Source organism: Xiphophorus hellerii, chromosome 2, assembly GCF_003331165.1.
Source record: "Xiphophorus hellerii strain 12219 chromosome 2, Xiphophorus_hellerii-4.1, whole genome shotgun sequence".
Taxonomy (NCBI): Eukaryota; Metazoa; Chordata; class Actinopteri; order Cyprinodontiformes; family Poeciliidae; genus Xiphophorus; species Xiphophorus hellerii.
In genome coordinates, this window is record NC_045673.1 from 1,988,346 (window position 1) to 2,000,591 (window position 12,246).

The window sequence follows — 12,246 nt, forward strand, 5'->3', positions numbered from 1 at the left end:
ATGTTATGCATACTTTGTTTTACCTCGACTTGTTCAGTTTATTCATGCATATTTAACTCTCTCCTCTTCTGACTTTTACTGGAGCTAAATTATAATTACAGCAGCTTTAATTTATATTCATTCCAGCTTTCGCTGTCTGAAAACAAATGATTCTGCACAAATGAAATGTGGTTCATCAGGAGCTTTTAATACGGCCACCATTAAAGCACTAAGTGTTCCTTTTCTAAAAAATATAAAAAGTTTTGGTTTTGATAAAAAAAATCATCAGTCATGTAAATGACTAATAAAATGGGTGATGTTATTTTAGCTGCTTACCTGAAGTTAGAAGTTACAGAAAGCAGTAAGATGCAGCTTTATTCCTCAGTTTTGTCAGTGAGCCTGCAGCTGGACTCACGCCCTGTCAGCAGCAGGTCTGACCACGGCTGCAGGTCTGACCACGGAGAGCAGAAACAGATCGGTTCTGATCAGTTCACTGGCTGGAGGATGGCCCTGCATGTTCATCTCTAAAGCTAACAGAAAGGGAATAGATTGTTAAACAACAGATACCTCAGCATAACTCGTCTGAACGCCAAGCTCACGTCTTCTAGAAGAAATGATGCAGCTGGTTTTTCTTTTAGTTTTTTGTTGTTGTTGTTTTTCTTGCATGATGCAGCTAGAGTTTATCCTAAATATCCTGAGAGAGCTGGGCTTGATTCAAGTTTGTTGTGTAAGTCTTTAAGACTTTTCCTGTTATTCTCTATTGCCTGCTGGGACAAACACATGTATCTAATCTACATCTGTCTTTTTGGCTCCACTTCTTCAGTTCAAACCTGCCATCAGCTACACTTCTAAATAACCACAAGTAAAATTTAGCTGCCTAGAGCAATTTTTCTGTTGTTTTCCTGTTTTAATTATTTAGCTGAAGTCTAAGTTAGCAGGAAAGTTACAAAAGTTTCAAATAATGTCACTGTACAAAGACAACAGTCAGGAGTAGAGTAAAAAAAATCCAGAGCATTTTTATAAACACATTTTTATATAATAAAGACAGTCAACAATAATTGAAAGAAAGATTGGATGACAAAATATTCCAAAACCTGCAGAAATCCCTAAAACTGATCATGGAGGAACAGCAGCCATTTTTTCCCAGGATTCTGTCCTGTAGTCGGGTTAGATGGGCTTTTTTTCCAAAGCATGGCGGATAATCTGATAAGTTAAATATTTGAGCCACATTTCCAAGCAGTTTGGCGCAGTAACAATTCTAAACATCAAATGATTGCCTTACCCACAGTGAAGCACGGTAGGGGCTGCATCATGTTTTGGGTTACATTTCCTCATCAGAAGCTTTTTACGTATTTATTTAATGAGGTCAGATGATTGGGTCTCATTTAGAACCTCAACATGAGCTCAGATTCACGTCAGATAAAGTTCTGATAACCTTCAAAACATTGAACTTTATTTAAAGAATGAAAGCACTGAACCACCCTGAGTCCTGAATCTGACTGTGGATAAGAGGTTTTCTCACAATCTGAGTTTTTGTGATCCAGTATCAGTCAGCTTGTGAGATCCTGACAGTTTCCTACTGAAGAAAACTGAATGCTCTGAATCCACCAAGGTATTAAAGGCAATGCACACATATGCAGTCAGAGGTTATTGCAACTCTTTCCTTCTTTTCCTGTAGACTTATTTTTCTTTTTTATTGTTGAGCTGAATAGAATAAACCGAAGATTGAAAAAGTTTCAAGGTGATTTATTGTATTCTCTTTTTCATATCACAAAACCTGGACTCTTAACAAGAGTGTTGACAATTTTAGAGTCATTGTCGGCTATATAAATAATAAAAATACTTCTCAGCCTAACATATCATATGTTACCTATTGAAAATAACTCCACTCCACTCTCAGCTGTTGATGTATGAAAATGTCAGCCTTGGCATGTGAGTGTCTTAAAGTAATTAGAGTTTCCCAGTTGTCTTCCAGGGCCCCCTCCCCTCCTTTCCTTGTATATTTAGTATTTTCTGCAGCAGGAGCTTGAATGTCTTCATGCTAGTGTTAGCCCAGCAGTCAAAGGTCAGGGTACCAAACCGCACCAGTTGGCTCCGTGTAATTAGCTCGCCGCATTTCCCATGACCTCAGCAGGTGAAGTCAGGTGAACGTCTGGGGCGACAACAGATGGAGTTATTTCAAGCTGCAGATATTACCAGACTAAATTATCCACAAATGTTTCTTCTCTGCGACGACAACTTGTCTTTTGCAGGACAAGTACTTACGACTTCTATTTGTTTTCAAGGACAGTTTGTTGATAGATGTGTGTTTTTTTCTCTCCTACTTTCAACCCTCGGGACGTCAGCTAATTTTCCATCTTTGTTCAAAGGTTATTGCTCAAACTTAAACTCTCAAGCAGATAAAGGAATTCATTTAGCAGCCCATCAGTTCTCAGATTTGGATCAGGTCTCACAGGCATGCCATGCCAGGAGTAAATATGTTTGATGCCTTATCAGCAAAATATTTCTGGCTTAACTTTTTACGGAGAAGGAAAAAAAAGTAGAAGAAGAAATCATGATCCCTCCTGGGGAATTTAAATGGAGAGCCTCTTTGCGCTCCCGTCACCTGTGAAGTCAGAAAAAGATAGCGAAGCAGGGCTGAGGATTTTTTTTTCCAAATGAGAAATGAAATGAGTTTGCATTAATAAAGGATTGGATGTTGCTCTGGGAGAACTCTCTGATCCACATGTTCCAGTAAATCCCCCATAGCGATTCATGTTCGTCCCGCCTTGCAAAAGTACAGTGAGTTTAGACCTAATGGGATGTGAAGCTGCGATAATGTGGATCGGGAGCAAATCTGTTTCCTTTATTGGTCTTCAAATGTCATCGGGAAGTGAAGCTATTAAAGCTAATTATGGGAATTTTCAGCTGGCTTCTAAACAACACGCCTGCAAAGTTAAGGGGATTGTTTAAGGCTGGATCATGACTAACAGACCGACTGAAAGTCGAGATCAGATGAAGGACAAACGTTGTACATCACATCCAGCAACAAGAAATTGCTTTTTTTGTCTTTTTCGCTCCTCAATTTCCTCATCTTAAGTAAGATTACGTATGCTGTGTGAGGCTCTCGGCATCCGCTGCTGCAGGCTGTGATCAGAGGAATCTCTAAATCACTTCTCCTATTTGATCCTCTAATCACAAGGCATTTATTAACAAGTCTGGAAGACATACAGTTGTTGGCAGCTTTTAAACATAAATCAGCCTGCAAGACACAAAATGTATCTTTCAAATAGGCCATGTGAAAGTCATGAGTGACGCCTCATGTGAACTTCAATCCTCCTTGTGTGACAAGCTGTCAAACACGTGGAGAAAATACCAAAAAAACTGATTTAGCTGGTCGTTCTCTCACATTTCCACCTGTTTATTCCAGTGTTAGAGGCGCCTTTCTTCCCCCCTAATGGAGAAATTCTTGTTCATCTTCCTCAGCCCAGCAGTTGTGCCTGCAGGTATGTGTGGGTCCTGCTTTTTTCCCTCCACAACACTGAGATGTTAAGCTTCCTGATTAAATGTCGTGTAGAGGCACATAGTATAATAAAGGCCGGCCCTGCAGTTAGCAAGCAGCTGACTGCAGCAGATGGCTGGGCCACAAACCAGATTACAGCCATCCGTCTTGAACGCTGTGACCTCATTGCGCCTGCGTTGCCCAACACGCCCAGCCGAACCCTGCAGAAGGTTTATTAGGTCGGAATGAGAGCGAGCCACGATATGCAGCTGGAGAGCAGGGCGGGGGGACAGAAGGTGAGTGTGCAGATGGAGGTGATAGAATGAGTGAAATAAGATGTCAAAACCTTTAATTTACTTTAGAAGGAGCTCCAGTCATGAAGGATGAACCTGTATTGTGTGGAAGAGTTTCATACAGCAGCCAGTGGAATTACTGATGCCTTCAAAGGTCACCTAACTTGGAAATAAAGTCAAAGTTAGTTTGATGTAATCTGAATCTAAATGCACCTGATCAGGGGAGATGATCAAATATCAGAGTTTACAGGAGACCAGAGACTGAGGTGGAGGAAAAAGCAGCCCAAACATAAAGCCAGAGATCTTATGGGATGGTTTAGAACAGATCAGATTCATCAGTTTGGTCTCTGTTCCGCTTGGCGTTCACATATGTATTTGAATTACACCAGGGTTCACTTCAACAAAACCAAGGCCAAGGTTTGTAGGTGAACCAGAGTTTGCTTTTTTTGTTTTTTCACCTTCCCAAATGAAGCTGACTTTCTAGGCAAACGGACTACAGTTCAATTAAAGCAGACTAAACAGGGATGGTGCGAATGCACCTTTAGATCCATACCTCCTCTAACACACATGGATAAAATAAATGGCTCATTGGCTGGATCCTGAAGAGCCTGATGACGTGTTGAGGAAGTAATTTAGCCGTTTAATTCAGGTGTGATGGAGCAGTGATGCATCTAAAAGTTGCATTACAGCAACGGCTCTAGATGCAATAGATGGTGATTGTAACACAGCTAATTGTGACAATATTCAGTAGGACAGAGTCCTTACCTCCCATATCTCTCTGTACGTTCCCGTCTGTAAAGGCGGGACACCTTTCAATCATCGGCTGTGCGTTACTTTGCCAGAGTAATTACAGACAATGAGGGTCCTTTCAGTTTACCTGCCTGTGCCTTGGCCTGATGCTAGCCAGCGCGGTTTCCAGAGCAACTGAAGGAAATAAGAGTCATGTTTAATGATGTGCTGCTGGTAACCTCTGACGCTGAAGCTGTTTGCCTCCACATCATTTATTAGACTTTCAGGATTTTAAAACTTTTGTCCTGCTCTGTGTAGTGAGCTCAAGAAGGAGATGTAGTTAGTGTCTTTGTTTCCAAAGGAGTTGGCAGTTGAAGCCTGCGTGCCCCTGATTCGGTAATGATCATGGAAAAGACGGAAAGGAGACGGGTTATGTTCCAGAGGGGTTCAAAGTAACTAATTGTGGTTAAAATATCATGCATAAAAGATCATTTGCTTAATTTAACCCTAAAAATGTGTTCAGCAGATGAGCTGAGTAGATAAGCCTCCAATTCTTCTGTGATTTAACTGTGAGGCAAAACCGTGTTTTACTTTCATTCAGGAAGAAGTGGGAGTATTTTTGCCTGGATGTTCTGCTTTGACTACAACCAATTTAATTTAATCAGTTTAAATAGAGTGACTAAAACATTCTGGCCTTTATTGCAAAGAATAGGCGTCAACACCATGTTTTACCCCATCGGATGATTTATGGAGCCTCTTCTGCTGGAAAACAGCAAATGGTTGTGATGAGAAGTCTTGCACTTTTAATTTATTCTACAAGGATACAGAGTATAGGCCTCATTACAGTTTTGCTCAAGCATGACCAGATATCTTCCCAATATAACTACATTTGTTTGCGTCAAAGCAAAACAAATAACCAATCCTCCGTTACAGAAAAAACATAATTGTTCAGAAATGAAAGTAATATTCTTGGCTTCAGCTGGTATGATATTTTCACAGCAGGATACTTTGAATAAAAATATTGGTTAAATGGAGCTTCTGTTTACAAAAGGATGAAAAAAGATTAAACAATGATTGAATTCACTTTTATTAAAAAGCAAGAAAAGCAATTATTACTACTACAGCTGCAAAAATAATAAGCTTTTCACAAAATCTAATGCAGGTTGTGTTCGGTTGATTATTTTTTATTGCAGTGATGCTTCCTGGCAATAAACCTTATAAAGTTAAGCCTGTTTATCTCTCTTTAAATGGAGCCACAGCAAGTAAACTGCATTTATGTGTTTAGCAGCAGAGTTCAGTCTGTGGGTTTCACTTTTTAGCCAAATGGTATTTTCTGTCATTTATGTTTTTTATCAAAAAATGTTTTACTAGATGACTGAATATTTAAGAAAGACAAAATCAAACCAAAATAGAAAATGGATGGTTAAAGGGACTATGGAGCATATTAAAGTCTTTGTTTCTCACCTTTCTAATAGAATTGAGAAAATATTTGCATTCTGATGCCGTCCTGTGTCATCTGTCTCAAATATAATTGTTGCAGTCTGTCCAATTTGGCCCCTAAACTAGAGACAGCTTCAGGATATTAGCATGTCTTAGTTTAAGAGTAATTGTCTTGCACCTTCATTTTCATGCAAAGCACCTTTAATTGTCTCACTGTGGAAGTAAAAGTAAATGTGTAACTATTAGTTTGAAACTCTTGACTGACGTATTCTTTAGCTCATTAACATCTTGTTGTTGAGGAACGTGAGTTCATCTTTACTGTTCATGGTTCTTGGTGGATCCCTTGGCACATATTTTTTCAGCTGCCAGAGGCAAATCCTGACAAGAAGTTTTGACTGACTCTGAAAATCCCAGATGAACATGTTTCTGACTGGGGAGCATATTGGAGCATATGACCGTGAATGATAACGCTGCTCCTTGACAGCTGAGTGTGTAAACTGTCACTTATCGCTGGTTTCCAAGTGGTTAAAGTTGTGAAACTAATCAAAGTAGAAGAATTTTCAGGTAATCTTTTTCGAGGGAAATGTTTGCTTATCCAGGTCTCCTGTCAGCGGACCCAGATCAGGCCAGCATACAGTTATTCCAGAGATTGTACTTGGTTGTGTTTATACACACTCCCATATACACCATCTGGTATCCAGTGTTTCACAGATGTGCTGTACTTTTTATTTCAAGCAGCTGTATTCAGAATGATAATGTCTGCACCAAACAACCTACAGAGTAGATTGATTATTCTGAGTTTGTGTGAATCTGACTCTGTAATGCTTTTTACTACTTCCTGTTTTCTATAAGAAGTTGCGCCTGAGGCACCATCTGCCTAAACAGCAGAGGCAACCTTTGTTGTCTGTTCGCAACATTTGTGTTTGCTAAAACACACATGTTGATTTGTGATTTAGGGTGCGTTCACAGCAGCCCTGCTTAGTCCGCTTCAATTGAACTCCAGTTTGTTTGCCTGAAAGGTGTGAAGGCGTAAACTCTGATGCAGACTGAAAAAAACTCTGGTCTGCCCACAAAGCTATAGGTCTCAGTTTGGTTAAAGTATATGTGAATGAAAGCAGACTGTGGACCGCTCCACAGTCTGGAGCAGGGACGTAGAGCAGGGAATTCTGGGTAAATACAACCAAAACGAACATGTGAGTCTAACACTAGTGGGAGAAATGGTTTATAATCTTTTACCAAAGACAAATCCTACAAAACCCTAAAGTCTGATATTGTTTATATTTTGTGAAGAAGGAAGTAGTGCTCTGTGTCTTCATCAGAGGTTTTTATATCATTTCCTTCAGTGGTTCTTGGTGCAGCGCCACCATAGGTGAGGAGGGGAAATGGTTTCTCAAAGGGTTTGGTTCATTTGACACAGTTTAGAGTAAATCAGACGGAGTCTACCAGACGATCAGGTGTGAACACAACCTGAGTCTCTGAAGCTCTAAATATCAAATCACCCCACTTTTTTCGAGCCGTCAGCTCCGTCCTGAACTCTGGTGATGAATATTGGGTGTAGCTTCACATCAGCGCTGTGACAGGTCCCGGTGGACCTGCTCTCTCCAGTCTTACCTTGTCATCAAATCTGGATCCCTGTTAAGAGAGAACGGGGTTCTCACGCTGGGATACCTTCCCTGTCTGCAGTGGGTTCAGATGTGCTTAGTAAAGTGAAGTAAAGCTGAGGAAAAAGAGCCCAAACACCATCTGGTAATTGAAGCGAAATGTCTTTTATTGCTGTTGTTTTTGAGGACAGGTGGCGAATGCCAAGCTCTCCTTTCTGTTTATGTGAGCCGAGACATAAAACTCACTCTTCCCTTTATGCTGTCTCCATATACACACACTAGTCACTTTATTAAGTACATCTTATTAAGTTGGGGTTTTTTAAATCTGAAATATTCTGGTCCATGTTTGCGCAGCAGCATCACCCAGTAGCTGCAGATCTGAATCCTGAACATTCATGACAGTCTGCCGTTCCTCCTCATCCCAGAGGGGCGCTATGGCTGGTGACCAAGGAGGTCATTAAAGATCAGATTTATGTTCAATAAACCAGTTTAAGATGATTTGAGGTTTGGGGGACTGTGCATTATCCTGCTGGAAGTAGCCATCAGATGGGTCCACTGTGGGAACTAAAGGGACAGCGTGGGATTTAAATGAGGCTCAGTTTGTACAAAGGAACACAGAGAAAACAGAGAAAAGATCCTTGTTACCTGCCACCAGCATCACATTCCACAGACCAGGAGAAGTTTTTCCAATCTTTTATGGTGCAGTTTTGGGGAACCTGTGTGAATTATAGCTTCATTTCCTGTTCCTGTCTGATGGCTGATGAGGTTGTATGGTTCAAACGTATCTTGCATGCAGAGATGGAAGTCCAGGTGCTTTGGTTGCAACTAATACTTGTCTGAACTCTGGTCTCAACAAGGCGTTTGCGTCCACATCGCTTTGACTCGCTGAAAGTTTTCTTTTTGTCTCTGGAGACCTGACAGATGATGGTGAGTCAAGTCCAGTCGAGATTTTTTCATAGTACAACAAGGTTGTTCAAAGGGTTGAGAACCTAAAACAGCAAACAAGCAACAAACATCACATTTTCACAAACGCCATATTCAAAATCATCAAAAAATCATTATCAGATATTGTAATGGATACTAGAATTAATCAAAGTTATTATGAATCAAAGGCAGTTCTAAACTGGTGAATTTTTAGCCTTCATTTAAAGAAAATCAGTTTTTCAGTTTTCTGGAAGTTTGTTCCAGATTAAAGAAGCATAGAAGCTGAATTCTCAGTGTTTGGTTCCGGTTCTTCGGATGCAGAGCAGAACCAGCAGACCTGAGAGGCCTGGAAGGTTGAGCTTTAATGTTTTGCGGCGCTAAGCTGTTCAGTGATTCATAAATCACAGTTTCATAAAGTCTATTCTCTGAGCTCCAGTCAGTGGAAGGACAGTAGAACTGAGGTGATGTTTTGTTTTCTACCCTCCTGATTTTAGTGAAGAAGAAAAACACGAGCAGCAGTGCTCAGGATTAGGATCGACTCTTTAGGCAGTAATCAGTGCAACTAAAGATAAATGCATGGCGGAGTTTCTCTAGACCTGCTGGGACATTAGTTTTTTAATCCTGGAAATGTTCTTCAGGTAATAGAAGGCTGACTTTGTAACTGTCTTTATGTGTCTCTGAAGGTTCAGTAGTTTCTAGCGGTAATAACTGAAACTGTGTGCTGACTGTTGACCGTTTCTCTTTAAGTCTAAAGATAATAGTATGTGTGAGGGAAAACCTCAGGAGATCAGTTGGTTCTGAGATGCTTGAACACCAATCAAGTTACTTCAATTCTCTTCCTTTCATTTAAAACATCAGCAAGTCGCCTTCACTACGTCTAGATGAATAAATACATTAACTTGTTGCCATGACTATTTGTGTCAACAAGCAGTTGAACAGGTGAGCCTGTAAGGTAACCAATGATTTTATTGTGCTTCCCCCTGTTTTGTCTCCGTTTCCCCGGCTGGTCAGCTGAACCCGTCGGACTTCAGTGATGAATGTTCTGTCCTGTGCTGCTGAGCGCAGACACGGCCAGCCTGGAGGAAAGCACAAGCTTATCTTTGTAATGAGAAGTGTGAGCTGTGTCTCAGGCCTTTGTCAACACATGCCACACATGAAATATTGCACTGATGCCCTTTGGCAACTTTCAAGTAAAATTACTGGAAAGAAACCTTGATGTTGCCTCTTTGTGTTGTCGGTGAAGAGTTTCCAGTTCCAGCAACAGAAGCTTTAGTCAAGAAGTTCGTTTTCCTCATGAAATATTGCGACAAAAATGTGTTTTATCTCCTCCTTTTTGTTCTGAGCTCATTTGCCTGACTCGTCATTAGGTTTCCTTTCAGACTTCTAACAAAGACGCTCATGCAAGAAATAGAAAACGCGACAAGCCTTAGTGGAAACTTCTGTTTCTCTCTGTGTTTTTACTTTAAAGAGATTGGGGGGGGGGGGGGGGGGGCGCTTCTCTCGTGACTGTATTAGTGCGAGGAGTCAGTAATGAGTGAGCAACATCACATATAGCCCAGCATGGGGAGCAGATGATAAAAGATGGAACCGGAGTACAAGGCAGAGATTGATGATGCAGCTCGTCATCTGATTTTCCTGCAGAGGGACAGATACGGTAAGACCAGCAGTCCGTGTGAAAATGCACAGATCTTCCTCTGCATTTCTCTGAGAAACAGCAGTGCAACATGGAATGATGCAATTATTATTTCAAAGCATTGAAGAGGGCGTGTTAAATGGCTTCTTGTGGCTAAAGACCTTTACCAAATAAAATCCCTCTAACATTTATGTCTGTTCTGATGACGGATTTTATTGCCTTGCAGCTTTAAAAATGAGGATTTAAAGTTTTATGGGATTTTCTTTCTGCCTGATCTGAAGAATATTAGATCAGTCTGTCAGTACTTTTGAAAAGTTTTCATTCCCTTGTTTTGAATTCTTTATCCTTGATATAAAACTCATGTGTTGTCTCTGCCTGGCAGAGCTTTTCATCCAGACCTGCTTCATTACTGATTGTCCTACAAGCTCTCTGTATTGTGCACAATATATCAATAAACCTGATTGAGCAATTTCACCTGACAGTGCTTGGTAAAATATTTTTTTTCCACAACACCTTTCAACGTTTTCATATTTTGTCACGCTATACCCACAAACTTCCACAAAATAGAGATGATTGTCAAAGAGAATCTGAATAGAATTTTTACTTTTTATTTTAACAAATAAAAATCTGAAGTGAAGCAAGTTGAGTCAGACTGAATAAAGATCATCTATGAACTCCAGATTTTCTGTTATACTTATTTCTGGACCTTGACTAGGCTATTTTAATATATGAATATGTTTAGTGTGGTTCTCCTGCTGGAAGGTGAAACTCCAAGGCTCTAACACAGAGGTGTCCAAAGTGTGGCTCAGGGCCCATTTGTGGCCCTTTAAGTAATTTTATGTGACCCTCAAACAAAATACAAAAATAATATAAACTTCTTTTTCCAGTTCAATGCTGGCGTTCGATCCAGTAAAACAAATATATACTGCTTTTCAAAAAAGATCAAAATTAAAGTCTCTTGAATGTGGAAGATACAACACAAAGAAATCATTTAAATACATTTAATAGTAAACAGAAACACAAACATTCAGTGACTTTTACTCCAGAACAGACTTTGATGCATTCTTTTATTGAGTAAACTCCAGGAAATAAAGCAACCGTTTTTGAAGAATGAGCGACAGATTCGCATAAACACAAAAAAGAATAAACACAAAAGATCCAAACATAATAGAAAAACCATTGAAATCTGAGATTTTGTTTTGTTTGCTTAAAAAAAGCAAACCTGCAAGAGTTAGTTTCAGGTCTATGATAATTTATAGATCCATTTTCTATGAAAATCAGACTTCTTTATTTTATTAAAATATTGTGTTGTGCTAGTTGTGCAGATGAACTTGAATCACTTAGCAATACATACATATATACAGTATATATACAGTATATATATATATATATATATATATATATATATATATATATATATATATATATATATATATATATATATATATATATATATATATATACAGTTCAGACCAAAGGTTTGGACACACCTTCTCATTGAATTCAATGAGAAGGTGTGTCCAAACTTTTGGTCTGTACTCAATACAGAGTACTGAGTATTGAGTACAGACCAAAAGTTTGGACACACAGTTGTGTCCAAACTTTTGGTCTGTACTGTATATTTAAAAACATTTAATTAAAAAAGTGTAAAAAAGAAAAGAAAATCTTTTGTTGCCTTCAATTGTTTTCAACCAGACAGTTTTTTCCCGTGAGGTAAAAGTTATACTGTAATCTTTTTGGACACCACTGGTCCAACAGTTTCTCTTCCAGGACTTTTAGCTCCGTCTATCTTCCCATCAGCTCTGAGCAGCTTCTCTGTCCCTGCTGAGGAAACGTATTCCCACAGCATGATGTTGCCACCACCATGTTTCACCTAGGGGTAGATGTTTTTTTGTTTTTTTATCCTTTGAGCATGTAGGCGAAATAGGTAAATTTTTAAATGTTTGCAAATGGATCGACAGTATTATGACTTTTATTGAACTGTGGTTTTCTTCTTGCCACTCTGTGATGAAAGGTCAGATTTATGGTTGACAGATTCCTGAACCTGAGCTGTGACTCTCTGCAGCTCCTCCAGAGTTCTCTGGTTAACGCTGACCTCTTTGTTTATCTGTTACATAAAATGCATCAAAGTTTGTGGTTGTAGCGTAAGAAGATGTGACTGAATTC

At 39.5% G+C, this 12,246-nt stretch overlaps 1 protein-coding gene across 3 annotated transcripts in view; it reads left to right on the forward strand.

The window, feature by feature from the left end:
• The window catches only part of tspan9a (tetraspanin 9a), a 224,119-nt gene that overhangs the window by 179,862 nt on the left and 32,011 nt on the right, over positions 1-12,246 (forward strand). The window lies entirely within an intron of this gene.